Below are 27,882 nucleotides of genomic sequence, written 5' to 3' on the forward strand. Positions count from 1 at the left end.
CACTGTAGTCTTTCTTTCTAGGAGAGAAGAACTAGGAGACAGAGATACACCATCACTTCTTGTGAGTTTTGACTTTGGTAACAGGGCTCTGTGTGAAATCATTTGCAGGAACTTCCTTTTTCTGTGTCTTCCCTGTGAAGCAGGTGATTTTAGTCATTTTCCTCCTCATTTCACCTAGGAAATACACCTGGAGAAGTTAAATTTCCTCACCCTTCTATCTCTCTTCTCTACACTGCTCTGTTGTAGAACATTCCTGGTTGTGGCATGACAGTGAACCGCCCCCCCCCCCCAAAGCGAATGGGCTTGCCACAGGGAGGAGGCCAGTTCTATCTGCAGAATGTTAAAATGTGGAGCCCATCATGGGGCATCACAAATGCTGCCTCTGTCGAGCGAGGACAACATAGTATAGACATGATCTCCTCAGTGGATGCTCTTGTGGGAAGGAGAGGCAGGCTAGTAAGCCCTGCTCCCCAGAGCCATGCCTGTCACCCTTCAGCCTCCAAGATCTATCTTGACTCCCCTAAGGTTCAATTACATGCTTCCTTCCAGATTTTCTAGAGTACTTGGGAGTTAACAGGGCTCCTTATATGCATGGGATCAGAGGTTTTCTCCCATCTGGACTGGATGCTTCTTAAAGAAGGCCATCATAGTTTCTTAAAATGGCCACACAGTAGATGTGATGTCTAGAACCTGGGCCCTACACTTAATGAGTGAAGGGGGGGGGTGAGTTTTTACAACACACACACGTGAGCACTCATACACACACACACACACACACACACACACACACACACACACACACACACCCCTTTCTGCTTGTCTGTGAATTTTCTGCTTGTACATATAAACACATGAATTATAGTTTGGATTTCATGTGCATATTTACTCATGGCTGTTATTTGTACAAACACTGCATTGAAATCAGGAGCCTTTACTATTAATACTATCTAGATAAAAGACCCTATGCTTGGTTGGCGCTGTGAAGCATAAACGGGCAACCTCAACCCCTCATGGCAATCTGCTAGTCGAGATAAACAAATAACCCATGCAGAATAAGATAAACACCATGGCTGAGGGGTGTGGGGAGGTAGGGAATCAAAAAGTGATGGACAGGTTCACTCTAAATTGCTGTAAGTTGAGGACAGTCCTGGATAAGGATGGGTAGAATTTTAGGATAAGTACTGGGCAGAACTTCATGTTTCAAGAAAGTTTGCACTGGGCTTGGTAAACACTGAAACATCTCTCAAAATTGTAAACTGTGGTGAAAAGTAGAGAATTTTCAAGCAGAGGGAAAAGCCAGGGGGTATTTATTTATTTATTTATTTATTTTGGTTTTTTGAGACAGGGTTTCTCTGTGTAGCTTTGTGCCTTTCCAGGAACTCACTCTGTAGCCTAGGCTGGCCTCAAACTCACAGAGATCCACCTGCCTCTGCCTCCCGAGTGCTGGGATTAACGGTGTGTGCCACCACTGCCCGGCTACCAGGGGTATTTATAAATTAGAGTCACTGAGCATTGGCAGAAGAGATAGGTTATATACAGAAAGCAGAAGGATAAACTAGGAGACTATCCCAGCCATCCTGGGGCAGGGGTCTGACCGAGCCTGATATGGGGGTGGGGCGGGAGGAAGAATAGCTGGTGACCCAGTGGAACTTTATAGACGAACATATAAAACCTGACTTCCTTTGTCTAGGGCCTAACAAATTGAAGGGGATGTTGATAAATGTCAAGACAATCCAAGATCAGGAAAAGTTAATATAATAAAAGCCACTGTTTGTTTAATAGACAATTAACACGGGCGCTTTCTCAAAGGGTCTTTATTGCTTCCCTAGTTACCCTGAGGATCTTGGTTAAGCTGGAAGTCAGCCAAAGGGCACCCGCTCTCAAGGAGCCAGTCACCGGCAAGCTGACCTGAGTGGAGCCAAGCATTTCCACGTCTGTTACTTGTTTTGAGGATAACACGCTCAGTGGCCATTCCTGTCAGCAAGTTCATGGGCTGAAGAAAGGTTGGCAATTTGAAAGGCACATGGCATTTTTATAAGGTGCACTTAACTTCCAGGCCTTCTGGGCTAAAATTTTATGAGAGCGACGGGAAAGGTCAGGGGCCGAGAGACACGGAAAAAGTGAAAACGGAAAGAAATCAATGGCACGTTTTTAACCGGGATGGGGGTGGGGGAGGACATTAAGAGTTGCCACATGTGAACATGGACCTCCTTTCAATATATGCTGACAGAGCTGGCCCCAGCATTTCCAAGTTATACGTGAGGGTACCAAAACCGAGTTCTGTGAGGGAGGCTGTCACAGGCTTAGGCATGGCAGAGCCAAAGTCCCTGATGTCCATCGCCAGTTCTGAAAGACCTAGGTCTCCAAAGCTACCAAAGATGTCAGTGTTTACGGCAGTGACCACAATTACACGTGTGATGATGGTGTGAGCCTCAGGCTGGACTCTGTGGCCCTAACTGAGCATTTTCACACTTCTTTTTGTTAAGCAATGCACAATTTTCCTGGAGGAAAAACAATGAAACGATTTCAGATGCATTAGTGTTGATTCCAGACTCAAGGGGGTGCCAAAGAAATCCATAAACTCTAAGCCAGGCTATTTACTGCTAGAGCTACCTATGGGAACCATGTTCTGGCCCCTTTCAGACTGTATCTTTTAGGCTTAGAGTCCATGCCTAACTAGAAGCAAATGGAGACATGAGTGGCAATGCCCCCCCCCCCTCCCGCCTTTCCCAGGAAAACAAGAATACTGCCGTGGGATTGTATTGAACCACAGACATCAAGTGAACACTTACGAGACTTGGGAAAGAAGTCCAAAGAAGTGATCCTGCCATGAAATCTCTCAGAGATGTCAATGCTAAGAAGGCCTGGGCAAAAGCTAACGGTTGGTGACTGATGGACAAGGAAGTCAGGCTTACCTTATTTTCAGTCTCCAAACCAGGAACCATCATGAGTTACCCTAAGGCTGATAACAGGAACATCTGTTAACTGTCCACCTCTCCACCAGTGGGCACACAGCGAGAAATGATTTCCTTCAGGCAGGGCCTCTTTTGTACAGTTGGGGTTGAAGGTCTGTGTTCTGCTTGGTCAGTAATGGCATTCTAGTCTTTGTGTTGGTATGGGGCTCTGACATCTGCATGGGAGCCTGGAGCCAGGGCTACTCAAGAGAGAATAGGACACATCTGATTCTGACTGTAGCCTGGCAAAAATCATGGGCAAATATTAAATGTATAAACATGGGGTTTGGGCATACTTTTGAAATTTTTGCTGAGGAATAATTTGTATTCATAGCACCCCAATTTATATGTCCATCTTGATGATGACTGACAGACACCTACAGTGGTGTAATAGCTCTCATTATCAAAATACAGGACATTTAAATAAGTTCTTACAGGTTTACTTTTCATTTGTTTCCTGATACTTAAGGGGTATGTTAGAGCATGTGTGTGACAAGGAAGGCAGCTGAACCTTCACCCCAGTGCAAATGCTTATAAGATTTTTAAAATCTCATAATCAGATAAGGAAGTTTTTAGACTTTAAGCCTGGCATCATGCCATCATGCTTAAAATCTAATCAGATCAGAGAGTTGCTGCCACAATAAGGCTGGTTTCTGTTTCTTAAAGGTCTCTTTAGAGATGAAAGGAAATATTTTAGAAGCACAGAGAGTATGCATACTCAACTTCTGGGCTTGGGTGTAAGGGTAGAGTTTGAATTCATACGTCTGCACAACCAAATAAGAACCTATACCTATGTAGAATACAACCTTCTATATCTCACAAGATCCCCAGTGTGGTAGTTCAAGTGTAATGGCCTCCATAAACTCATAGGACTGGCACTGTTAGGAGGCATGGCTTTGTTGGAATAGGTGTGTGGCCTTATTGGAGGAAGTATGTCACTGTGAGGGTGGGCTTTGAGGACTCCTTTGCTCAAGCTACACTCAGTGTGACAGATTCTTTCCTGTTTCCTGTGAGTCAAGATGTAAGAACTCTCAGCTCCTTCTCCAGCACCATGTCTACCTGCATGCTGTCTTGTTTTCTGCCATGATGATACTGGACTAAATATCTGAACTGTAAGCCAGCCCCAGTTAAATGTTTTCCTTTACAAGAGCTGCTGTGGTCATGGAGTCTCTTCACAGCAATAGAAACCCTCACTAAGACACCCAGTGGCTCCCTTTCTCTCATTTCATTTATTCCCATTTCCTGCCTGCAGCGTTCTCTGGCAGGACCGCTTCAGGGACCACGCTTATTGGTCTCTGAGGAACCACCCATTGCCTGAAGTATATGAAAATGGCCCCAAACAGCCGCCGGAGGGCTGCTCTGTAGAACCTGTAGCCTCAGAGTAAGGCACCAGGGACCTGGCTCCAGGGCTTTCCCAAGCCTCTTATCAGCACTTCCACAACTCACATCTTTGTGAAGTGAAAACTCATCAGCAAGTGAGTTACAGCCCAATGAAATCACTCTGTTCTGTTCTTGGAATCAGAACAGTTTCTGCTCAGAAGATTGGGTAACTTATTAGATGCCCTGCAATGCAGAGCAAGAGGCAATGGAGAAAAGTAAAGAAAGGACCTTGTGCCAAGGGAGGTGCTGGCAACAAGCCCACAGCACTGACTGGCCTTGTGTGTTGTAGGAGAAAGTATAGGAAGAAGGGTGCTCTCTCAGGCTATGAGGGCCAGAGCACAACTGCACATAGCTGAGCTCTGCTGAGGAACCTATTATCCCTCACCTCAAGGACCAGGAGCAGTTTCTGTCCCTGAAGTGCAATGGGGCTCAATCATATGAGCTTACTGCCCCCCCATTTCTAATGTTCAGATACACTGAGCCCATCTCATGCTTTCCAGATGCTTCTACCTGTTTTCTAGGTCTCTAAGAAGCCCAGGGTCTTCATGAGTAAAACCAGGTCTGACTTGGATGCACACACACAATGCACAGTTCAAATCTGTTTTCTATGGATGTGATCTTTCATCCATATGTTATCCATGCAGAGCAAGCCTGTGTTTTAGAGAGACATCAACATTGATGTTCCACTTACTGTCTCTTAAAATCACTAAACAAAGCTGTAGTGACCATATGGTGGCGCTGCCTCTAACTGTTCCTTGCTTATCTAGGTTGTCAAGAACAACAGTCCCCCAAACCAACCTCCCCCTGGTTTGTTCCCTCTCACCCATTCTCACAGCAACAGGGTGCTCTTTAAAAAACCCCACCAGACATGCTGCCCAGAGCCCTCACTGGCACCTGATCACTCTTGGAGTAAACTTCCAACATTTTTCAAATTCCTTTCCATGCTTTATATGGCCCCCAATCAGCAGCTTCCCACATGCTTACCTGACTTGATCTCTCATTATCCCTTTCCTTCTCCTGTGGCTAACCGGCTTGCTGCCCCTTATACATACTAACAAGGGCAGGCATGCTGTCTGTCCCCTCATATCCGTCCTTCTCACTGACAATTATTTGAAATAGTTTTTAAGGTATCATTGCACCATGGCTCCATCCCCTCCTCCTGGCAGTTTTTAACTGGACCTGTGATCTCCTCTCTGTCTCTTGTACAACTCAGCGTTGTCATGAACTAAGTTCTGTCTGACGGGCTGGGGTGAAGACAGTATGCATGGCTTAGTGAAAAGAAAGAAGAATGTGCTCTTTTCACCCCTTTGTCTCTGAATGGCTGGAAAAGGCATGTGATGGCAGGAGTAGAGACACCTTCTTGGGCTATGAGGTAGATAAAGATCACATATTAGCAATCCTACTGCTATCCCATTCAGTCTGGAACTTTCCATCCAGATTATTAATTGAGAAGGAAATATGTCCTATCTTAGATTAGCCTCTGTGGGTTTGGACTTCTCTCTTTATCCACTAATGGCTTCTAATAAGCACACCAGCATCTTCTCTCCTTAGGGGTGGTCCTTCTTGGTCCCTACACCTGAGATGTGTTTCCCCAGAAACCATGTGCCTGTGTGTTTGAAATCTTCTGGCTTCCTGTTATGTGTCAGGCCCTAAAAGAGGCCTTCCCTGGCCAACTGAACCCACAGAGAGCAATCCACCCATGTTGATGAGTGTCATTAAGATCCACATAGTAAGTCCCTGGCCAGCCAGGGCTACATAGTGCAACACCATTAAAAAGGGCAAAACAATAAAACAAACAAGCGACAAGGCTGGGCATGTCTGAGTTCAGAGGTGTGATGCCCAATGTTGATTATCAGCTTACTTGGATTAAGAGAAAACATCTAGTGGATTTCTGAAGCACACCTCTGGGGTATGTTTGGTGTTTTCCTAGAGATGATTAGATCATGAGGGCTTTGACCTAACCAATGGATTAATGCTTTGATGAAGACATAAATAACATTACTGGATGCTAGTTGAAGGCAGGAGGTGGGAACCAGATGGAAGAAGTAGGCCACTGGGGTCATGTCTTGGGGGCTGTATCCTGCCCTGGCTACTTTCTATATCCCCATCTCGGAGCTTCTTGTCTGCCATGATGTGAGCTGCTGCACCACCCACCTGTCTGTCCCTGTTAGGACACCATGATGGGACCCCAATCTCTGAAACCACGAGTCAAATAGGGTTTCTGTCAGGCACTGTTCACAGTGACAATAAAAGCAGCTCTGACAGAGGTGAGAAGACTTTTCTGAGTCACTTGAGTCAGCTGGAGAGCAGATCTGAGTTCTCAGCATTCACAGAGAACAGCTTGTGAATAAACTCCAATTAAATTAGCCCCAGGAGCATATGATTGCAAAGACAATCCTTGCTAGAGACAGACTTCTGCCACTGCCTGTTACCCTTCTAATAATTCATGCTATGAGTAGGAAATATTGGTTCGGAAGAGAAGGCAACCTTTGAAAAGATCACACTGAAGTGCACTTTGTGGTTTCAAGCTCCTAGTGTCAGAGACGGAGTATCGACCTGATCAAACACAAGGATGTTTGCAGGGAACCACAAACCGACTGATCAGCTGAACCGGCGTCACACAGTAACTACCACCCACAGTCTCAAGAATTAAAAAGATAGCCAGGCGGTGATGACGTATGCCTTTAATCCCAGCACTTGGGAGGCAGAGGCAGGTGGATCTCTGTGAGTTCAAGGCCAACCTGGGCTATTGAGTGAGTTCCAGGAAAGGCACAAAGCTATACAGGGAAACCCTGTCTCGAAAAATAAAACAAAACAACAACAACAAAAAGAATTAGGAAGATACATACCAGAAGACTTAAAAGTCATTAACTTCTTTTTATGCAAATCTCCCACTGTTATGCAAGAATGAGAAGTGCCAGCCTGAAATTATATTATGGGGCTGAAGTCCCAGCCTTGCAGTGGACAGCTTTGCAGCTACAGACCCAAATTCCTTAATCTCTCGTTTTACTTTTTTGAGGGAAAGAGTTTGAGACCAGGTCTTATATAGCCTGTTTGGCCTTCAACTTGCTGTATAGCTGAGGATGACCTTGAACTCCTGATCCTTCTGCCTCCACCTTCCAAGTACTGAGATTGTAGGTCAGCACTGTCACACCTGGCCTTAAGTTCCTCCATCTCTTTAGGCTCAGTTTCAGCACAGAGATGGAGAATCTGTGCCTCTTGTAATTGCCATCTCTAGTATATTTGCAATGAATCTTCAATCTATATTTTTGTCCTTTAGCCTCAAGCCACTCTCTCTTTCCACCGGACTCTCAGAACACCCTCTTCTCTCGCTTCCTGCCTCTCCTCATATTCTCCCTACTATTTGGTTACACAGAGTCCAAATGATATTTTAAAACCCTCTACTAACTTCCCGTTGGACTCATCCTAAATTTTAGACTACTTGTGCTAGCATGTCCCATGAAGTATCTAAGCAACTTCCTGCTGCCTCCTCCCTGGCTTCTACCTCTTCCTTTCTCCACCTCCCTTACCACAGCTGCACTTGATTTCTTCTGTTCAAGAAACCAATGGCCTTATCGGGCGGGCCTCAGGGTCTTTGCTCCTGCTGTCCTTATTAACAGGACTGCCTGGTCCTTACATCTGGCTGCTTCAAGCCCTCTCTAGGGACCTCAGGATCTCTAACATCCTACTGGTTTAATTATCTTCATAGCATTTATCAGTAGTTTAAATCATTTATGTATTTATTCATTATCGGTTATTCTTTTTTCCTCCCACCAGAGATTCAACTCCAAGAGATTGATTTTGTTCCCCCATTATAAAAGGGGCTTAGAGCTTTTTTCAGTCCAAGCTCTTTGCCAGGGGGAGATCTGCCCCTTATGGGTCAAATTCTTGCCAGGGAAGTGGGAGTGGATATTGGCTGAAACTAAATCCATATATAATCCCTCAATTCCACAAGGAAACCATGGGTTGTTTTGTTTGTTTGTTTTGTTTTTCTTTTCTCTGAGGTCATTACATCACAGACATTCTAGGTAACAGGAAAAAGAAAAGGTGAAGCTTGAAATGATCAAAATTGCAGGGTATTTGCAGCAAAGAGCTCAGAGCCACAAAGCAAGGCTTAATACAACCTCCCTATGCCTGGCTTTCTCCATAGCCCTCCTGCTGGGGATCTTGGCCACTGTAACTCACCATTAACAAATGGCCTCACTTGCTTCAGGGTCTACTTCCCACTTCTCCCTCCAGCTCCACAGGGACTGTGTCTGAGCTTCTCTTATTTCTTCTCTGAGTTGCCATGTCCAAGGAGCACTGTTTTATGGTGCTACATGGTTATGTAATTCTATATTCATTGCAATAACTCATGTAACATTATTTTGATTTGGGAAGTCCTAGTTTATTTCATTGATAACCCAAAACCTCAAATAACTGGTCACTTGAGAAAAGAGGTACAACAATTTCTCTCATTTCAGGTAGACCATCTGTTTAGGTAGCAGAAAGGGAAGCACACATAGGAAAACTCCTTGCCATGGGGGATTTTATTTGTACAGCTACCTACTTGTGATAGGTAACCTCCTTTGTCAACTTGACTGGGTTTGGAATCACCTAGGAGACACACCCTTGGGTGGGTCTGGGGGAATTTCCAGAAAGCTTTAAATGAAGAGGGGAGACCTACCCTCAATGTGGGTGGCATCATCTCATAAGCTGTGTTGCAGACTGAGTCAAAATAGAAGAGGGGTACCAGCATCCCCTTTCTTGGACTTTCTGGTCTCTGACGAGGAAAGTCACAGATGCATGTGCCTGCTGCCATGCACTCTGACAAGATGGGCTTTACCTTTTAAACCAGGGGTCAAAATGAACCCTTTCCTCTTCAGCTGCTCTCGGTCAGGCATTTGGTCACAGTGGCTAAAAAAGTCACAAATACATCACCTTGCAGGTGGCCTGGGTGAGGCTGCCTAGGGCCACACTCTCATCTTTCTCTTGAGTGCCCCATGGTGACAGTTTTCTACCACTGTGCCTCTGGTGACTAATTTTTCTCTTTGCTGTATTTGGGAGAGAAACTAGGTGGAGCACTTTGGGCTCACCCTGCTTCTGAGAAACCTGGAACCTGTAGGGTGATTGGACTTAACTGAACTGTCACTTACACTTTCCAGGAGAGGGAAAATCAGTGTTCTCCAATGGAGTGACTCCAGGATAGGCCTCATGCTCAGGAACAGTTGGCCAACATATATTGGACTCCACAGTTTTGTGTGTACTTTTATTTGGTTACAATTTGGTGCTCCCCCCACCCTCATTTTGGTGTTGTTTTATTTTGTTTGCTTGGTTTTGGGGGGTTTGTTGTTGTATTGGGTTTTTGGGTTGATTTTTGAGAAAGAACTTAGAAGCTGAATAGGTAGGAGTGGGAGAGGAAAGGAAGAGTTTGGGGGAGGGGAAGAATGTGATCAAAATATATTTAAATTTAGAAATTGTTTGAAATAATAAAAATATAGTAGGAATAAGAAAAAAGAAAGTGGAATCATTCCCTGGGAGCCAGGCTTTCATTATAAATGTGTATCTCAATTGCAAATCTTATGGGCTATAAGTAACCTTAAACTTTTTGTATTTTTAATCATTTTACATAGAAAAAGAAAAAAAATAGCTTCCATGTATTCTGAAAACGTTAAAATTCTGATTTGTAGAAATGAGAATGAAGGCATCTCAAACACCAAAGCTGCAGCATTGCTCTTTAAGATTTGAAGTTGGATGTGGTCATTGGACACTCAGAATTCAGGGCCTATTTGAGTCCTATTGGGTTTGTGAGCCTCGTTGTATAAAGGCCAAGAAATGCCCAGCTACAGTCACAAGGCAGAGCAGTAACAGACTCCAGAGCTTTTAGAGGCCAAAGCTGTCACATTCTGGTTAGTCAGGGGCAGGCTGACAGAGAAAGGTGAAATATTTCAGAGGGGTTGGGGGAGGGGAATCACTCTGAACAGTAGCCAGAGACCCAAAGGCCCAGCAGACTTCATACAGGGGATGCTAAGTAGGCTAAGGCCTATTTCAATTGGCTGTCGGAGGAGAGAGAAGATCAATCAGAATGGAATGAAAACATTGATCTTAAAACCAGACCGGTATTGTTAGAGCTGGATCCAGAGATGCTTGTTTCAGTCTTCCCACAGCCAAGGTGCCCCTTATAGCTTACTTCTCAGGCCCCATGGCCACCCAGCCTGTCTTTAAATCTTTTTAGTGACTAACTGTGAGCTTGAGGCTTGCCCAAATGCTCTGGATTATGAATCCTAACTCTAGGCTCCAATCATCTCCTTATCCACAGCATCCTTATTAACATGTTTCATCCCAAGATCCACCAGTGCTAATTGACCCCACCTCTTCAGTCCCAGCATGCACACAAGCTCCCCACCACAGACACACTTACAGACAGTCAAAAGCAACCCTCCTTTCCCCTCGTTTCCTGAGGCCCCTTGCCGCCAGGCTGCTGCCCAGTGGCTGTTCTCTAGGACTGCCCTCCCCTGTCTTCCTTCTGGGTTGGCAGTGTCCAACTCTCCTCACAGTGTGGTACCTCTAACTGATTATGTCCCAAGGATGCCGGTTGGCAGCTCAGGACTTTTTGTTCAGCCCGGCAGCCCCAGGGTTGCTGACTTCTGACTCTGCTCTGTGTGAATAGTGCTCAGGCATTCCCCTTTCACTTGTATGATGGATTTTGAGCCTGAAGGTACAAGCTTAGACATTCAGTTGATTCAGCTCAGATGTACAGCCACTTAAAATAATGAAGACAGCTCACATTTAATTCTAATTTCCAAACTACCAGAGTACTTTCACATATGCTATAAAGCCACAGCTGGATTCCCTTATTTACCATGTCCCTTGTTCTTCCTGATCCTCCATCCTCTGGAAATTGGATTAGCAGGAAGGTCATCAATTGTCACTCATAAACATATTGACCAGCAAGGGATAAAGGACTTAGCACTGTGAAATGCCTTGCCTTATTGGGTTATTCACACTACATTCCAGGGATGAGGCAGGCAAATAGGTCACCCTGTGAAATCTCCATGAATAAGATCTCTGCAGATGGAAAAGCACAATGAAGAAAAATAAAGCAATGTGAGGGAAGAGAAAGCACCGGGCAGGCTTGTGTTACAGACAGCTGGCCAAGGGAGGGTTCTTGGAGCAGACCAGAGGGATAAGGGAGGGGAGAGGCAATGGACCCCTAGAGACTGTGAGACTCAGTCATAATCAATTGACTTCCTGCTCTGCCAAACAGAGTTTCAAGCAAATTTTGACTTTAGTTCTTACTATCAACTAACTCAGAATTTGCTTCACATTAGTTAAGAGCCAATACAATGATTAGCACACACGGGACATTAAAAAAATTTTTTTTTGAATGAGTGGAGAACACACATCGAGGCAAGGTGTTCCTGATGCACTGCTGAAATCAAGAAGCAGGATGTCCAGCCCATTTGGCTGGGGTGTGTGATGTTTGTCCTGTGACTCCACTGTCCCTCTAGGCATCTCTCAGGATGTAATTAGATTCTGATCAATTGACCATAAATTGTCTGCAGCCCATGTCGAGTTGCTTCTGGAACCTAAGCTACAACTCCAGACTGATTAGATGTAGAGTCACAAATGTAGGTGCAAGGTGTCTCTTCTCCCTAATCTTGGAATCTACGCCTAAGAAATATAGTTCACTTGGGATGACTTGATTCTGAGGAATTCTATCTTGGGATGTACAAATCACATGATTCTTTCCAAAGCCCTCATTTCCTACTTTTTATAAAATAAAAAAATATTATTTTATACATATATGTGTTTTGCCTACATGCAATTCTGTGTACCACATGCATGCCTGGTGCCCATGGAGGCCAGAAGAGGGCATTGGATTCTCTGGAACTGGAATTATAGATGGTTTGTAAACCATCACATGGGTGCTGGGAACTGAACCTAGGTCCTCTGCAAGATCAAGTGCTCTTAACTGTTGAGCCATCTCTCCAGCCCCATAAGAAGATGTTTTTGAGAGATGGTATTTCATCATCTCTATTTTCAGTACTCTGCAGATTTGTGAAACTTCCCTTAGATTACCTACTCATTTCATCCACAAATGCCTTTAGCATTCTGAGATGGGATTTAGCTTAATCCAGGGGAAGAGAGTCTTATAATTATGTTGAGGAATTAGTGACTCGTAGATCAACTACTATGTAGTAGGAAGTACTTGAAATGGAAGAAATAGAAGAAAGGGCGGGACAATGAAATGATAGAAATAAATATGGTCCAATCCCTGCACAGAGGAGAAGGAACTTGGCATTGGAACATGTGTGACATAGACAGAAATGGAACTAAACCAGAGCCACAGAAGTGTCATATGCCATGACACCAGTGGGGAATGCACAGGTCACACAGAGTTGGAAGCTGCTGGTCCAAGCACAGTAAAACCCCTGGGCAGAGGTGGACAAACAGGTCATAGTGTGAGGTAGGACATAGGGAACTCCATGTGGCTATAGGTAAAGCATTAGGTAGAGATCTGGGTGAGAAGATGCTTGGGAAACTGATAGCCAATGGCCGATGGTCATGCTGCAGAGCCAGACCTTCAGGGAGGTCACTGGACAGCCTAGCCAGAATCAGTCCCTGCAGGTTCCTGAGTAGGGATGACTCGGTCAGCTCTGTGTCTCATCAGAAACTTTTATTTTGTGGAAATTTCACAGGATGCAAGGCAGAGCCTCGTTCCTCTCTTGCTTCCACCTTCTCCTTTGCACTTGCCTCATTTCAAGGCTTTTTTCTTCCTTGTAAAGAAACGTAGGCCAGTGTCCTCTGAACAGATTTCCCTGGAGAGGCACAGATGATCACTTTAATTGAAATAATTTTTGTTTCTAAAAATGCCTAAAGTATCTGAAATCTCCCCTTATAGAGAACACTATAAAATACTCTCCACAGCGTTTGTGCCTCTTACGGCTTGGAATGAGCTTTCATTTAGTTCTTGTCCAGTGACTGCCCTTCCAAATGGGTTAAAGATGAAAACAGAAGTAGGATATTTAAAATGCATTTTAACGGCCTGAAGATGAGGGCTCAGTGGTATAGAGCACTTACTGCTTTATCCGAGGACCCAAGTTCTAATCCCAGCACCTACACTGGGAGGCTCACAAACCCTTGTAATTCCAGCTCCAAGTGATTTAAAGCCTTCTTGTGGCCTCCCTGGGCACCTGCATGCATGCACACACATACATACACTTTAAAAGTGCATTTTGACTATGATTATTTGTAATAAGGAATGCTATCATTGAGTTACTTGTATGTGGTTGTAAAGATTTAGAATGGAAAAATGGATGACTATGGAGACTGCAAAGCAAGTCCTCCAAGTTTACATAGTGACTCCTTAGCAAGAATTTAGAAGAAAGAATATCTAGTGTACATTAGAATTAGTTAGGGAAAATACTGGAAAATACTGACTGGTATAGACTTTTTTTTTTTTTTTTTCAAGACAAGGTTTCTCTGTGTAGCTTTGTGCCTTTCCTGGAACTCACTCTGTAGCCCAGGCTGGCCTTGAACTCACAGAGATCTGCCTGCCTCTGCCTCTCGAGTGCTGGGATTAAAGGCGTGCACCACCACTGCCTGGTGAGATTTTGTTTTGTTTTGAGACAGCTTTTCTTTGTGATATCTAGGCTGGTCTTGAGTGAGTGGGCTCAAGTCTCAAGAAATGATTTCATCTCAGCCCCTCAGGTAGCCCTCTGTGACTAGCTAAATATTAAGGAGTTAAAAGAAATCTGAGATGCACTGGCCTCTGGCTAGCTGGTCACTCTCAAATTAATCCTTTGGAGTATCCAGAAAGAAATAGGAGGCCAGTTTTCAGAACTTTCAAAATGTCAAAAGAGCCCAAAGGTTTGAATTAATGATAAACATTTCATACTTGTATTGTTCTGTTGGAAATTTTGTGGGAGGTCAGAGGTGAAGACATGATGAACCTGCACCAGGGCAGTGCAAGGGGCCATTGGAAAAGCCTCTCCATGGAGGTCGATGTCTTTCTATGTTCATAGCCTAGGGTTTGGTGGATCTCAACAGGAAGAAAATTTGTTCTGTCTTTGTGTGTGTAAGCATATGTACAGTGCACATGCTTTCCTACATGTGGAGGAGGTCATAGGACAATCTCAGGTACTGGTCCTTGACTTCGCCTTCCTTAAGACAGGGTCTCTCGGTTGCTTCTATGGACGCTAGATTACCTGGTCTGCAAGCTTCTGCAGATACTTCTGTCCCTGACTCTTAGATTATAGACATGTGCTACCATGTGAGGCTTTATGTGGGTTCTGGAGATCCTTACCGAGGTCCTCATGATTATGAAGCAAGTGTTTTTCCCATTGCTCCATTCCCCAGCCAAGGAGAAGAAACTAAAACACAAAGCACTGTTCTCTTTCACATGCATTGGCTCAATTATCCTGACAATCCTGAGTCCCATGAACAGAAAAGATTGCCTTTCTGTAGCAACAAGGTATCCACTCCCCTTTTGTCCTCTACTTGTTACAGTTGGGCTCCTCACTGTCTCACCTGAGGACTGTGCTGCACACAGAGTACAGCTGGAGACAAGGGTAGTCACTGGCAGTACAGAGAGCTTTCTCATGCCCCATGCATCTTATAGCGCACACCTAGGCTGTGGCACATCCTTTCACTAGTGAGACAACATCAAGGCCACACATTTTATGTCAAGGTATCTTGAATCTGGAAGTCTTGGGAATGTAAAGGCCACGACATTATAAACAGACTGTGTCCTAGGAATCAGATTTGCCCCTCTCCACCTAGAAGGTACTGTGACTTAGTTTCCTGATTTATAGGATGTGGGCTACATTAGATCTTAAAATGTAGTGAGACTTCATGGGGACAACAGTGCCAGAGCCTTTAGGAAAGTCAATGGGAAACAGTCGATTTTGAGAAATGGTTGCTATTATTAGTTCTCTTACTGATTTTCAGTAGCTGTGGGATTTAAATAATAGCCAGCAGCTATACATGGAGGGCTTTTAAATAGACTGTTAGGGGCTGAGGCTTGGCCACACACTTCGGATATTGACTTTTAAAGAAAGCACCCCCTACCTGAGAGGGTAAAGGTGATAAACTTGCCACTTGAACATTTATTTCATTGAGTAGGTGTTATCTGGAAGGGGACACTACCAGGACAGCATCAGAAAGAGCAGAGGAATAGGCAGCTTTCCCCAAGTTCTGTCTGTGTTCCTCCCTGCCCTGATCCATCCACCTGATGATTTCTTCTGGGTAGGAGCGAGGTCATGTGTCAGCAGAAGCTGTGGGTTAAAACTGAGCCTAGCCTGGCTAATTCAGAAGAAATGACCATGTATGTAGAGTGCCCATTTTTGACATGAACTTGATGTCTCCAGAGAATACTGGCTTCCCCTTGATGATGGATTTTATTTGTCTCTGGTTCTGCAAAGAGCAAAGTTTGTGTGCAGAAGTGCTCATCACACTTCTGGTCCTCTTGTTCCCACAAAGCAAGCTCAGCCTGTCTCACCACCTGTCAGGTGGAGAATCCTCCATGTAGATAACTGAAGGAGTTCTAGGTTTCCTAATTCTTACTCAAAAGAAGAGCTTCCTTTCAGATTTCAATAATGTAAATCATAGAGCACAGAGGGATAAGCTACACCAATACAGAAGGCTGTGGACTTCTAAAATGCTAATGATGATGATGGTGATGATGAGGTGTTATGCAAAGAAAATGCCAAAATCAATTCAGGGAATCAATTCAATGTTCTACCAGCAGGATTCTGCCACCACCAGGAGAGAGACCAATCCTGAGAATTCTCTGCAAGTGTAAGGGTGAAGAATCAAGCATCTTCAGGAGTAACCAGACACTAGGCTAAGTTTTGAAAGGTGGGAAAAAAAAACCAAGCAGACCATCTGATGCCATGCTTATTCCCTTAGAAACAGGCAAAATGAACAGAACCAACTAAACGAAGATAACAATTGTAGGATGCTACATGCTTTATATTTCTTCAAGATATTAATTCTATAGTTTTATTTAGGGGATATTATATTTTGCAGGAATGTGAAAGCATGCTCCCTTCTGGTAGTACTTTACAGTTTGCTGTGTATAGGTGTGTTTCTAAGCTTATAGAGAGAACTTGATATTATTATTATTAGCATCCTTATTACAACAACCAACTACTTTGTTCTAAATTAAAAAGAAAGCCCTTTGCTTTAAACAAATATGAACAAAATCCCAAGGCATGGAGCAGTTCACACTGTGTAGCTCTCAGCTTCCACCTGCTCACTCTCTTGCGTGGATACACACACACACACACACACACACACACACACACACACACACCCTGGGCAATGAAGGAAGCAGTACTCCACTGCGTTTTCCTTTGGGGTAGAACTATTGGTGCTGCTAATGCTGCTAATGCAAACCTAGACACTCTAAGTGACATTGTCTTGTAGAGTTTCTGCTCCCCCCAAAACACAGACCTTGCTGAGACCACCCGAGCTACAGCAAGACATCTCTTAACCAAAAGCATTGCTTTGCAGAGAGGTTGAAACCCAGCCACACTAGCCCTGTCACACTGATGTCCTCTCAGCTTGGACTTTAGGAGAACACTATTTATTACATGGAGATAGTGACTCAAAGTCTCCAAGGAGGAGCCCACCAGTTGACCATACTTGCCTCTTCCTTTTAGCTTGCTCAGGTGTGCCCTTGCCTTGTGATGCAGGTGGATTTCCCACTGGCCGGTCACGCTTCAGCCGCCCCTAATACAGTCCTTTGTCGCCAGATGCTGGAATTTCCTGCTAGCTGCTCCCACCACTGGTGAGATCAAACTCTGAGCTACTGAAAGGCAGGTGAAGGGAGGATAGAAAACACGGAGTGGATTTCTGGATCATTGGTAGCAGATCTGACAGAAGAGCTGTAATCACCACACAGCACTCAAGGAGAAGCCTAAGACATGGACTGGAGTTGTGCAAAAATTATTTTATTTTGAATATAACATTACCTACTGTTTTCACACACTGGCGATACATAGAGCACAGCAGTGGGCATGGCTCTTGGGGTGTTTGACCACCTGCTCCCCTGCATGCTCTGACACTGCAGGGCTTCCAGAAGATCTTTGAGGACCTGGGCTTTGGGGGAGAAACTTGATTCTCAGTTCAGTTTTCACTTCAGTGAAGATAAAGGATTAGTCTTGCTGTGGGTGGCATTAATAGTGGGGATGGTAGGGAAAGGGAGGCTCTGCTGATTCTACAGGTGGGGAATAAGACACAGAGGCGGCGCCATGGGATTGCTTCTGAGCGGGACATTCTGTACACTGAAATAAGGAAGAAAATACAATATTTGCTGCTCTTGAGTTTAGAGTGAGCTCTGGGTCCCCTCATTCTTAGAGCAGGGGTTCCTACCTACTCTATGACCATGGAAAGGCTACCCCCCCCCCCTTTAGGAAGGGTTTGACCATTCCATAGTTTCTGGAAGCATCAGAATATTTTGGTATCCTGTAAATCAGGTAATATTAATTTTATTTATTTTATCCCGAGACAGGATCTCACTATGTAGCTCTGGCTGCCCTGGAACTCTCTATGTAGACCAGACTGGCATCAGATTCACAGAGATCTGCCTGCCTTTGCTTCCTGACTGTTACACTACTGGGATTAAAGGCATGTGCCACCACACTTGACCCTGTTTTAATTTTTATTGTGTGTGTGCGTGTGCGTGTGCGTGTGCGTGTGTGTGTGTGTGTGTGTGGTGCAGGGCCATGGCTTGGAGGTCAAAGGACAATTCTCTAGAGTCTTTTCTTTCCTTCCACACATGGATCCTAGAGCTCATCAGGCTTGGTCATCAGCATTGGCAGCAAGTGACTTTACCCACTGAACTGTCTCCTAGCCTGAAATCAGGTCTTTTTCTATCATGTGCATGTTGCTTCTCAAAGAAAGGGAAGGTCAGGGAAGTTGGGAAGATGAAGGAGGTTTCCTTGGGGAAAGCACTCTGCCTCCCTCCTGGTCCATCATCAGTGGCTACTTTTCCTGCATCCACCACATTATTGGGGAAGCATCAGAGACAAGAGCTTGAAAAGGGCAGAGGGTGATGTGGAAGGTGGGAAAGTTCTAGCTATGGAGAGTCATTCACCAGGACCTCTGCTCAGCTGTCTTCCTTAAAGGAAGAGCAGGACACAGTGTTGACTTCATGGGGATTGTGTAGTCGCTTCCTCCATGCACTGCTGGAAGGATTAGGATCCATACAATGATGCAGCTCAAATCAGATCTGTTCAAACACATGCTCATTGTCAAGACAACACTCAGGCCAGGCTCTGATATGCCAGGGTATTATAATACTTTGGAAAGTCACACCTACAGGGACAGGGTCTGTCAGGGTACCAAGGGAACTAGTGGGGACAGGGGTTGGCTACAAAGGTACAAGGGAAACTTGGGGGGGGGTGATTACTTTGTTCTACATATTGATTACACTAGTGGCTGCCTGGATATATAGATTTGTCAAAAATTCACGTAGTTGCATCACAAAAGGTGATTTTTAGCCTATACATTTAAAAGCTCTGATAAAGCCACACTAGAGATTAATCACGTTTAAGAACCTTTTGTCCCTGCAACCAGATGTCCCTCTTTCCCCATCACTTCAGGAAGTTCTAGACAATGTGACTACAGCTGGTTCACTGTAGGAAACCCATAGGCCTGAGAACATGCATGTGAGATCCAATGTTCTGCACAGACTGCATGGTGCAGGGCCAAGAGCTGCCTGGCAATGTACTAAGCCCACGTCTACTTCAGTTTCCAGAGTGGTGAGAGGGATTTCCATGCAAGAGATAAGAAAGACCAGCAGTTGAGCTTTAGAGAGATGGAGAAGCAAAGAAGGGCAGATCTTGGACAGAGCAGCAGAGGGACACACTTGCTGATGTGAGAAGAATAAACCAGACAGATGTGGTGGCTGAAAGCAGCAGATGCCCAACATCTCCAATAAGGGTCTTTATTTTAAGCTACTTGTGCGTCTCTGTGTAGGGATGTACACCGTGCACAAAGACTCCAGAAGAGGCTATCAGATTCCCCAGAGCTGGAGTTGCAGGCAGCGGTGAATTGGCCAGGGTATGTGGAATTCAGGTCCTCTGCTAGAACCGTATATGTTCTTAACCACTGAGCCATCACTCCAGCCTGCCAAGCCTCTCTTCACATGGATCTCGCTCAATGTCCAAGATGTCCAGGGCTGGCTCAGAGGCTTTATGCCTCTGTTCGCATTTACAGCTTTCCAGGGCCAGAACTGGGGATGTGGGTTTGGGGATTACCTAACCCAGAGCCACACAAGTTTCCCAGACAGAAAGCTCTATAGGTGCAGAAGGGAGCGGCCCGCTGTGTCTTGTCTGAAGAGTAGCAGGTGCTCAGGGAAAGAGGAAACTATGTGGATTTGTGAGGCGAGGGCTTTCCCTGGGGCACCAAGTCAAACCCGCTAGAAGCTCAAGGGTTAGAGTAGAAGAAGTGTCCATCAAGAACCTAGACAGGTTTGGTGAATGTCCCAGGCTCTGCTGTTAGAGAAGAATGAAGGGAACCGTCAAAGGACCTCCTGTGCTGTTTGCAGCATCTCTCCTGTCTGTGATGCCTGGGTACCACATCCAACCAGTCAGCATGTCTTACCACATCCAACCAGTCAGCATGTCTTGAAGGAGTGAATGAGTAATACTCAGCTAGGTGCTCACACAGGTGCTGCCTCATTTGACCCTAACAGCCATCTCTGGGAGAGAGATTGGTACCCTTTCTTCCTGGGGCATGCCTATGCTCAGAGAAGCGAAACTAATGACCCAGAGTGTCACGGCTGACAAACACAGCAGCTATTTCAGCAAAGGATGAACAAAGGGTCACCTCCTCGCAGGTCTCTCTTGTCACGGGGAGAATTCTAATGACAAACCTGAGCGTTTTATATTTGGAAACACAGGAAAGATTGATTTCCTAACAGAATGATGAAATTTTATGGCCAAACCAATAATGTTAAAGTGTTCCTCGGGGACATGAGTGGAACTGTTTTGCATACAGCTTCTGCGACAATAAGGCTTTTAATGATGGCACCAGACTGGGGGACAACAGACAACTTGCCTGCATTTTCTCATTGCTGGGCTTATTAAAATGACTTGATACTTGCATTAGAATTGCTTAATATTTCTGACTCTTATTTCTTTCCTTTTCCTCTCCTTTCCATCTTTCCTTCCTCCCTTCCTTCCTCTCTTCCTTCCTCCCTTCCTTCCTCCCTTTGTTCCTTCGTTCCTTCCTTCTTTTTTTTGAGACAGGCCCAGGCTGGCCTCCAACTTGCTGTATACTAGAGGATAATCTTGAACTTCTGATCTTCTTGCCCTGCTCTCGAAAGTGCTGGGCTTTCAGGCATGCAGTTACGGGGTGGGGGGGGGGGGCTGGCTAACTAACCTGGGGTTTCATACTCACCAGGCAAGCCTCTCATCAACTGAGCTACAGCCCAGCTTTATCTTTTTTCCCAATACTAAATACGAAGTGTGAATTAGACTCGACAGTACATGGTGACTTCTCACTGGATAATCTTTTCTTAAAAGCAACTGATCCTTCATTAATAAAAAAGTTACAACACTCCAGTTTCTTTTTAGATTGCATAAATTTTGTACCTTTTACTAAAAAAAAAAGCCATCTCTACCACATATTAATTAAATGCCAGTCAATCTCTGCCCTCTTGCAAATCTTCTGTTATCATTTGAAGTTTTCAGCTTTTTGTCTCTCCATATGAAACTGATTTAACTACATCATATTGTTTCATTAATATCATCAATCTATTAAAGACTGACATTAAATTATTATCCTCCATAGAATTATATTTACATTAATAAAACTCTAACCTTAGATCTGCAACCCAAGATGGAAACAGACATTTCTGACTCTGGATTGAAATCAACATTGATGTTCTTTAATTTTCTGATGAATGAATGACGGAGGATCTAGACTCATAATAAAAGGCAGATATTTAACCTGTATGGTAGTGATGCTGGTGTACACAGCCATTAGTGTTGGAAGGCAGACATGAATACCTAGGCAGAAGGGGGGTGGGGATGGGAGGTAGGCAAGCAGCTGTTCAAGCCTTTTATTTCATCAGATGCATGAGAATACAGAGTCTCAAGTTAGGAGAAGCTGGACACTAATTTGTTAAAGTCATGAAAATAAAAACAGGGAAAAATTTGAAAGTTTCAGAAAAGGTATCAAAAAGGCTAAAAGTTAAATCAATACAAATCTAGAAAGCTTAGCAAATAGTTGCTCATTGGGAATACAAGGCACCAGAGGGAAATAAAGGGCTAATTAATTGCATCAACAGGCAGATTTCTCTGTTTGCTTTATAAGAAAGGTGATTAGCTGGGGAGCAGACTAAAGCCAGTCCCCCAATTCCTCTCTTGGGCCTCTTGACACCTAATTAGAAGCTCAGTGTATGTATAGTCACAGTTAGTCTTGCACTGTCCTAGAGCCTGGAAAGTGTCTTGTCTCTGCTGGAAGGTGTATCAGAGTTGCTGTGTCAATTGATCTGCTGCCCAGAATGAAGGTGTGAATCATAATTGGCAGGCTAGGGCAGAAGGAGGCCAGAAAACTCTCACTGAGGTCTGCTAGGTTTCCCACACTCAGTTCTGAGAATGGCAGATTCTTCTTAATGCTCTATAGGCAAGGGTTCGTATTATTTTCCCTTTGTTGATTGTGGGCATTAGTGAGGAGACCCTGTGGGATTACAGCCAAGTAGCCTTTCCGGCCCTTTGCCATGGGCTTGCACGGCGGGAGTCTTTTCCTTCTGGGACTTTCCCATGGGCTTTGCAGAACCTTGCTGCCATGTTAATTATATTTTCCCTTGGCTGGCAGAATACAAATCAGCTTAGTCATGCTTCTGCATCCTGCAGACACAATGCAGCTGAGAGGGAAAGGGAATTTGGGCTAAGTGCAGACACAAAGAGGAGGCGCCTGGTCCTAATGCCTCACCTTCCCTGGCTTCCAGTGGATCTGCCTCATACAAGACAGATCTACCATCTTCACACACTGGCCTGAAGTTAAAGTAAGAACCATAGTCTCACCAAAACAGCTTTGTTTTGCCATGTCTTTTCAGAAGCCCCACTCCCCCCACACTCCTCAAAGCTTCCCTGAATAATTGCTGGGGTACCCAGGCAGAGCCTGGCATATCCCCTTCTGACACACAGCACTTGCTACTTTCTTCTTTCATGGAGATCTAGGCACCGGCAGTACTTGCCAGCCTGGCAAAGATGTGCTGGCCCCGGAGCTCTGGGCTAATGCTGAAATCAGAGCCTAGACATTCTCTGCTGGCACAGCCAACGTGCTTGGCATAGCTCATGGCTCTTACAGAAGTTGTCTGCCAAACTGCAGGCTCAGCAGGATGAGCTGGCTCCTTAGGACATGGGATAGCCTTTCTCCCTGACTTTCCTGGTGTTCTCCTGTTTCACCAAAGTCCCCTGTGCCCTCTGCAACCTTAGTCTTGATGGAGTAGTGTGCAGCAAATCTTGGTCTGGGCTTAAGGCTCATTTCCCCCAGGACTTAATCCTTGTGTGTGAGGTCATTTGAATACTAGTCATCACGCTGAGCCTAGAGCTCATGCTGGTTTGGTTTTTTAATTAAACATTTTTATTTTATGTGCATTAGTGTTTTGCCTGCACGTATGTCTATATGAGGGTGTTGTGTCCTTGGTACTAGAGTTACAGACAGTTGGGAGTTGTCATGAGAGCACTGGGAATTGAACAAGGGTCCTCTGGAAGGGCAGCCAGTGATTTTAACCGCTAAGACACCTCTGTTTTTTCCCCAAGAGAACTTTGGACCCCTCATGGACACAGGTCATCTGACCTGACCTTCAGTTAGGAATAGTAGGATCCAACCAGAATTTCTGCTCAGTAAGAACACTGACCCTGGCCACAACATCATTCTTGAGAGTGGGAATATGCAATGACTTCAGAAAGTTATCAGAACTTCTGCAATGGGACCCATTACTATAAAAAGTTCCCACATCCCAGCAAACACTGGTTATGTTACAGATGAAGACTGAGCAATCCCTTTTCATGGGTAGAGAAGACTGATATTAGGGAATGTTCTAGAGCAGAAACCAGGCCTTAAACACTATCTAGTCACAAGAACAGAATCAGGTAGGTTCTTGGGGGCAAGTTTCCCCAATTGCAGAGTGAGGGGTTTAGATATAATCACCTCACAGGTCTCTGCCTGTTTCCTATTGTATGAGAATAACCGTGGTTCTGGCTGCCATTCACTGCCCACATTCCTTATCCTATGTCACAGGCTGGAGAATTTGTTGAGCACGTTTTTTTGGTTTTGTTTTTTTTTTGTTTGTTTGTTTGTTTTGCACAAAGCCTGAGGCTTGACTTCACTTCATGATATCTCTTTAGGCTACAGGTAAAATTTTTTTTTTTTTTTAGGCAAACATGTTTTTATATCTGTCTCTATACAAATCACTTTCTCCCGGTCTGCTGAACTCAGAGACACTGTTGATTTGAATTTCTGGAATGAAGTTTGAAATCCTTCCTAGTAAGAGATGTTCTTCATGAGATATATGAGGTAATGTAGGTGAGGTGGTGTGTGTGAGGTGGTGTGGTGAGGTTGGGTTGAGATGGTGGGTATGAGTATATGAGGTAGTGTGTTAGATAGTATGCAGGGTGATGTATGAGGTTGTATATGAAGTGGCATGTGGTGTGGTGTGTGAGGTCATATATGAGGTGGTATGTGGGGTGGTGTGTGAGGTGGAGTTTGGTGAGATGGACTTTGGTGAGATGGACTGTAGTCTAATGTGAGAGATGGAGTGGGATGCAATATGTGAGACAGAGCATGTAAGTTGGTGTGTGTGTGTGTGTGTGTGTGTGTTGTACTAGTATTTCTGATCGTCTTTTGACAGTGGCAGGATGAGTTTATCTCACATACCTTGATTCAAGGTCTGCTAGTAGGAGAAGGAACCCGAACGGTCCATTAAGTTTTCCTAGTCTTACAACCTTACCTGAGAAGTGAGAGGCTGGGTAGCATGAGTCTAAACCATGTGAGTTGGATTCAGGTGGACCAGCATCAGCAGCTAAAGTACAACATATTTGCTGCATATGTTCACACACACACACACACACACACACACACACACACACACACACATACAAAGGAATACTGGTCTAGTGAACAAAACAGTCTGGACAGGAATTAAGATCTGGATTCTGTTCAAACACTCATACTTTATTATTGCTTCAAATCTCCAAGCTTCAGCCTCTTTGGAGCTGATAGAAGGAATTTGAAACAAAGATCTGTTCCATTCCTAAATTCTGACTTTTCTTGAGATTAGAGGATGAACACTCAAATATATGTCCTCCATCTTCATGCTGTCTAAAGATTTGCCAGGGACCCGTCTCCTCCCACTCTATACCTCACACTAAGCGCTATAGATGACAGCTAGGAAGCAACACCAAAAACATAGAGATGCACAGGCAAATGGTTGAGGAAACTGCATCGACTGGAGGGGATGCCATACAGCCATGAAGACATTAAAGAACACAAGAGAATGGTGTCAGGTTGCCTAGCATTCACTGATCTATTGGCCTAGCAAATGTTTCCCAGGTACATGTCAAGTGCTGCGTATACGATGAGCAAGGCAGACACAGTCCATTTCTCACGGGGCTCAGTGAATGGTCTACCACATTGCCGTGTGCTGCATTCTGTTTAATTTTCTCAGTGGTATCACCAGACAAGTTGATGGTCATTTCTCTTTTTATGGATGAGAACACCCAGGAATACAAAGTCAGTAAGTGGAAGAGCAGGCATTTCAACCCAGGGTAATCTGGCTCTTAGAAACATAGATGTTCCGTCAGCTCTTTCAACCATTTCATTAAAGTGTTTCAAGGGATACATTAAACATGAGTAGTTACAAGTGTAACTTTACAAGGTGCCCTTAGGAGGTTCTCTGATCTTATATCATATTTGATTTAGGTTTCAGTTCTTTTTTTCTAGAGACTTGTAGTAAAACAATCTCAACGAATCCTCCCCATTTCTGGTAACAAGCCCTAATGCATCTTTGGAACAAGATCAGCAGCCCGAGAGGCTTGGTTTAGTTCTAATGGCATGAATAATGTTGCTTCTCTCTTCTGCTGGAGAACACAGTTTGGTGTTGGATTGCCAATAATGTGTGAGGCTTTCCTTACTTTGTAGGGAGAAATCCTTCATTTTAGTATGGAAAACATAGCACTGTATTTTGCTTCTAGGTAAGTAGAAATTTAAATAGAATACCAAAGGCGGGTTTGCTGGAAGCTCAGAAAGGTCTTGGTCACCATCAGAATTCTTATAATGTAGAGGCTTGATTCATTTCTCTAAGCATCCAGAAGCCCACATTCTGGGCAAGCAAATAACTCTCTTGTCTCTGAACAGTCTGCTTCAAAACATGCTCCCTTTCACTGAGAGCAAAGCCTCAATTACATCCTATTATCTGAAGAATGAAACCTGAATGTAGGGCACAAGAAAACCAGCATTTTGTGTCATGCAAATATGATTTATATATATATATACACACACACACACACACACACACACACACACACACACAATCTCCACATGTATTGAGTGCTATGCTATAGTTATTCAGTTTAAAAATAACCATAATAATTATGAATTTTACTCAGTTGAACCAAGTGTTTATATAATAGGTATCATAGTGTTAATTGTCAATTTGATAGAATCTAGTATCACCTCAGAGAAGAGCCCTTGGAGGAATATCCTGACTGCGTTGATTGCGATGGGAAGACCCCACACCGGGGGTGGCACCATTCCCTCTCTTGTATAAACAAACTGCAGAAGTGGAGTAAGGAAGCTGGATAGGACTGTGACTATCTCTTTTACGTTGCTTTTACCAGAGTATTTTATCACAGCAAACAGAAAAGAAACCAAGACAATAGCTTCCCCCTCCCCTTTTAGTCTAAAGGTAAACCACAACTCTTTTATACACATGTTAAAATGTAAAGCCCTGAATTTGACACAGTTCAGGAGGAGACAGCATGCCCAGCTCCTACCCTCCCATGCTGTCTTGTCACCACACAGCATTGGGGTTATAGGTGTGGGACGGTGGCCATTCTGGACTTTTTACATGGGGGCTGGAGATTTGAACTCAAGCCTCCATGCTTGTACAGCAAGTGCTTTTGCCCATGGATCCATCTCCCCAGTTCCTTGACCTGTCTAAGAATTCTCCTCCAGGTTTTGTTGGTGGCTGGTATGTCCTGGATTTCCAACTCTTGAATCCTAGGGCCATCTTTAAGTCCTTTCCGATGTCCCTATGGCACTGTGACTCACTGCCCAGGTGTTCTCCATTATGACAGTAGAAGAGTATCCACTCCTCACCACCATGCCCTCAGTGGGTGTTCAGGTGCTAGTTGTGGGATGACTAGATCATGGATGTGCTTGAACCACCCAGAGACTTCCCGGCAGCCCGACTCCCTTTTAGTCATGTGCTTAAGCTTCTGCTAGTCCTCTATATATCCTCCTGTCCTCCAACTCAGGCCATATCAAAATGGAGTGTGACTTATAAAACCCACAGTCACTTTTCAGAAACAACAGAGAATCGAATGGGTCACTTAGAATATGTGGCCCTAGGGTCCTGGAGCAGAGTTTGGAGAACAATGGTTCTAGGGTGATCCTGACTCAAGTAGCCTAAAGAATGCATTTGGAGAAATGGATCAAATTCATTTCCATTGAGTCTTCCCAGAGAAAATAACTCTGAGCCAGGTGCCCAGCCTGTTTGAGGATAGTATGATTTCTGTGTATACCTCAATTTTGCCTTTGTTATCTAGACTTTCCAAAATGATCCCCATGAGTCTATAGCTCAAGCTCTACTAAATACTGAGGGATTGAATATACAATGGTCAACCAACAGATCCCAAGTTAAAAAAATGATTAGGACTCCTTTCCTATGTACCAGACTCCTTAATGATGTCCCTGTTCTCACCTTCACATGAACCAGAAAAAACCGAGTATACTACCTAGACCAACAACACTGAGTATTGGGCTTCCATTTGGTCCTTTCCATCTTCTCCATGTCAGCAACTTTTCATGTGGCCCACCTGAGACTTCCACTCCCTCTAGAGAAGTTGCCTTTCCCCAGTTTGGGTTTCTGACAAATACAGTCACTTATGGTGGCTGACTTGTGCTCTGAATGGCCAGCTCATGCTCTTTTTTCTTGGGTAGACTTTGTCTCATTCCCTTCATGTACTCAGTCTTAAGGATGATGTTAGATATGACACTCTGTCATAATATTCCAAGGTTCTGGGAATGTCCTGAAAATACAGAAGCAAAATATCTCAAACAGGTGTTTCTGCCTAGACTCTACACCTGTATTTGAAATGAGGTCTCCAGGGGAAGTGGAGATGCAGGTGGATCTTTGGGTTTCGAAGGTTGCTGTGATTTGGCTATGGGTCCCCATGGTAGTACTATTGAGGGCTGGTAGAATCATTAGGAGGCAGGCTTTTAGGGCATTGGAGGTTGCTTTTAATGGAGACTGTGTGTAGTAGGAATCTTAACAGGTCTTATTAATAAGAACAAACGTGAGGCCAGTTATTGGGGTGAATGC

At 44.4% G+C, this 27,882-nt stretch overlaps 1 protein-coding gene across 2 annotated transcripts in view; it reads right to left on the reverse strand.

Annotated features, from left to right (window-relative positions):
- Positions 1 to 27,882, reverse strand: part of Cntnap2 (contactin associated protein 2) — a 2,080,708-nt gene that overhangs the window by 40,913 nt on the left and 2,011,913 nt on the right. The window contains exon 1 of one of the 2 annotated variants that reach the window (XM_036182112.1): positions 16,969 to 17,135. The exons of the other annotated variant lie outside the window; for it this stretch is intronic. The gene's annotated coding sequence lies outside the window, so the exon portion shown is untranslated. Of the gene's footprint in view, positions 1 to 16,968; positions 17,136 to 27,882 lie in introns of those variants that run through there. 2 annotated transcript variants of the gene reach the window in all.

The sequence above is a fragment of the Onychomys torridus genome, chromosome 3 (assembly GCF_903995425.1).
Source record: "Onychomys torridus chromosome 3, mOncTor1.1, whole genome shotgun sequence".
NCBI classification, from domain to species: Eukaryota; Metazoa; Chordata; class Mammalia; order Rodentia; family Cricetidae; genus Onychomys; species Onychomys torridus.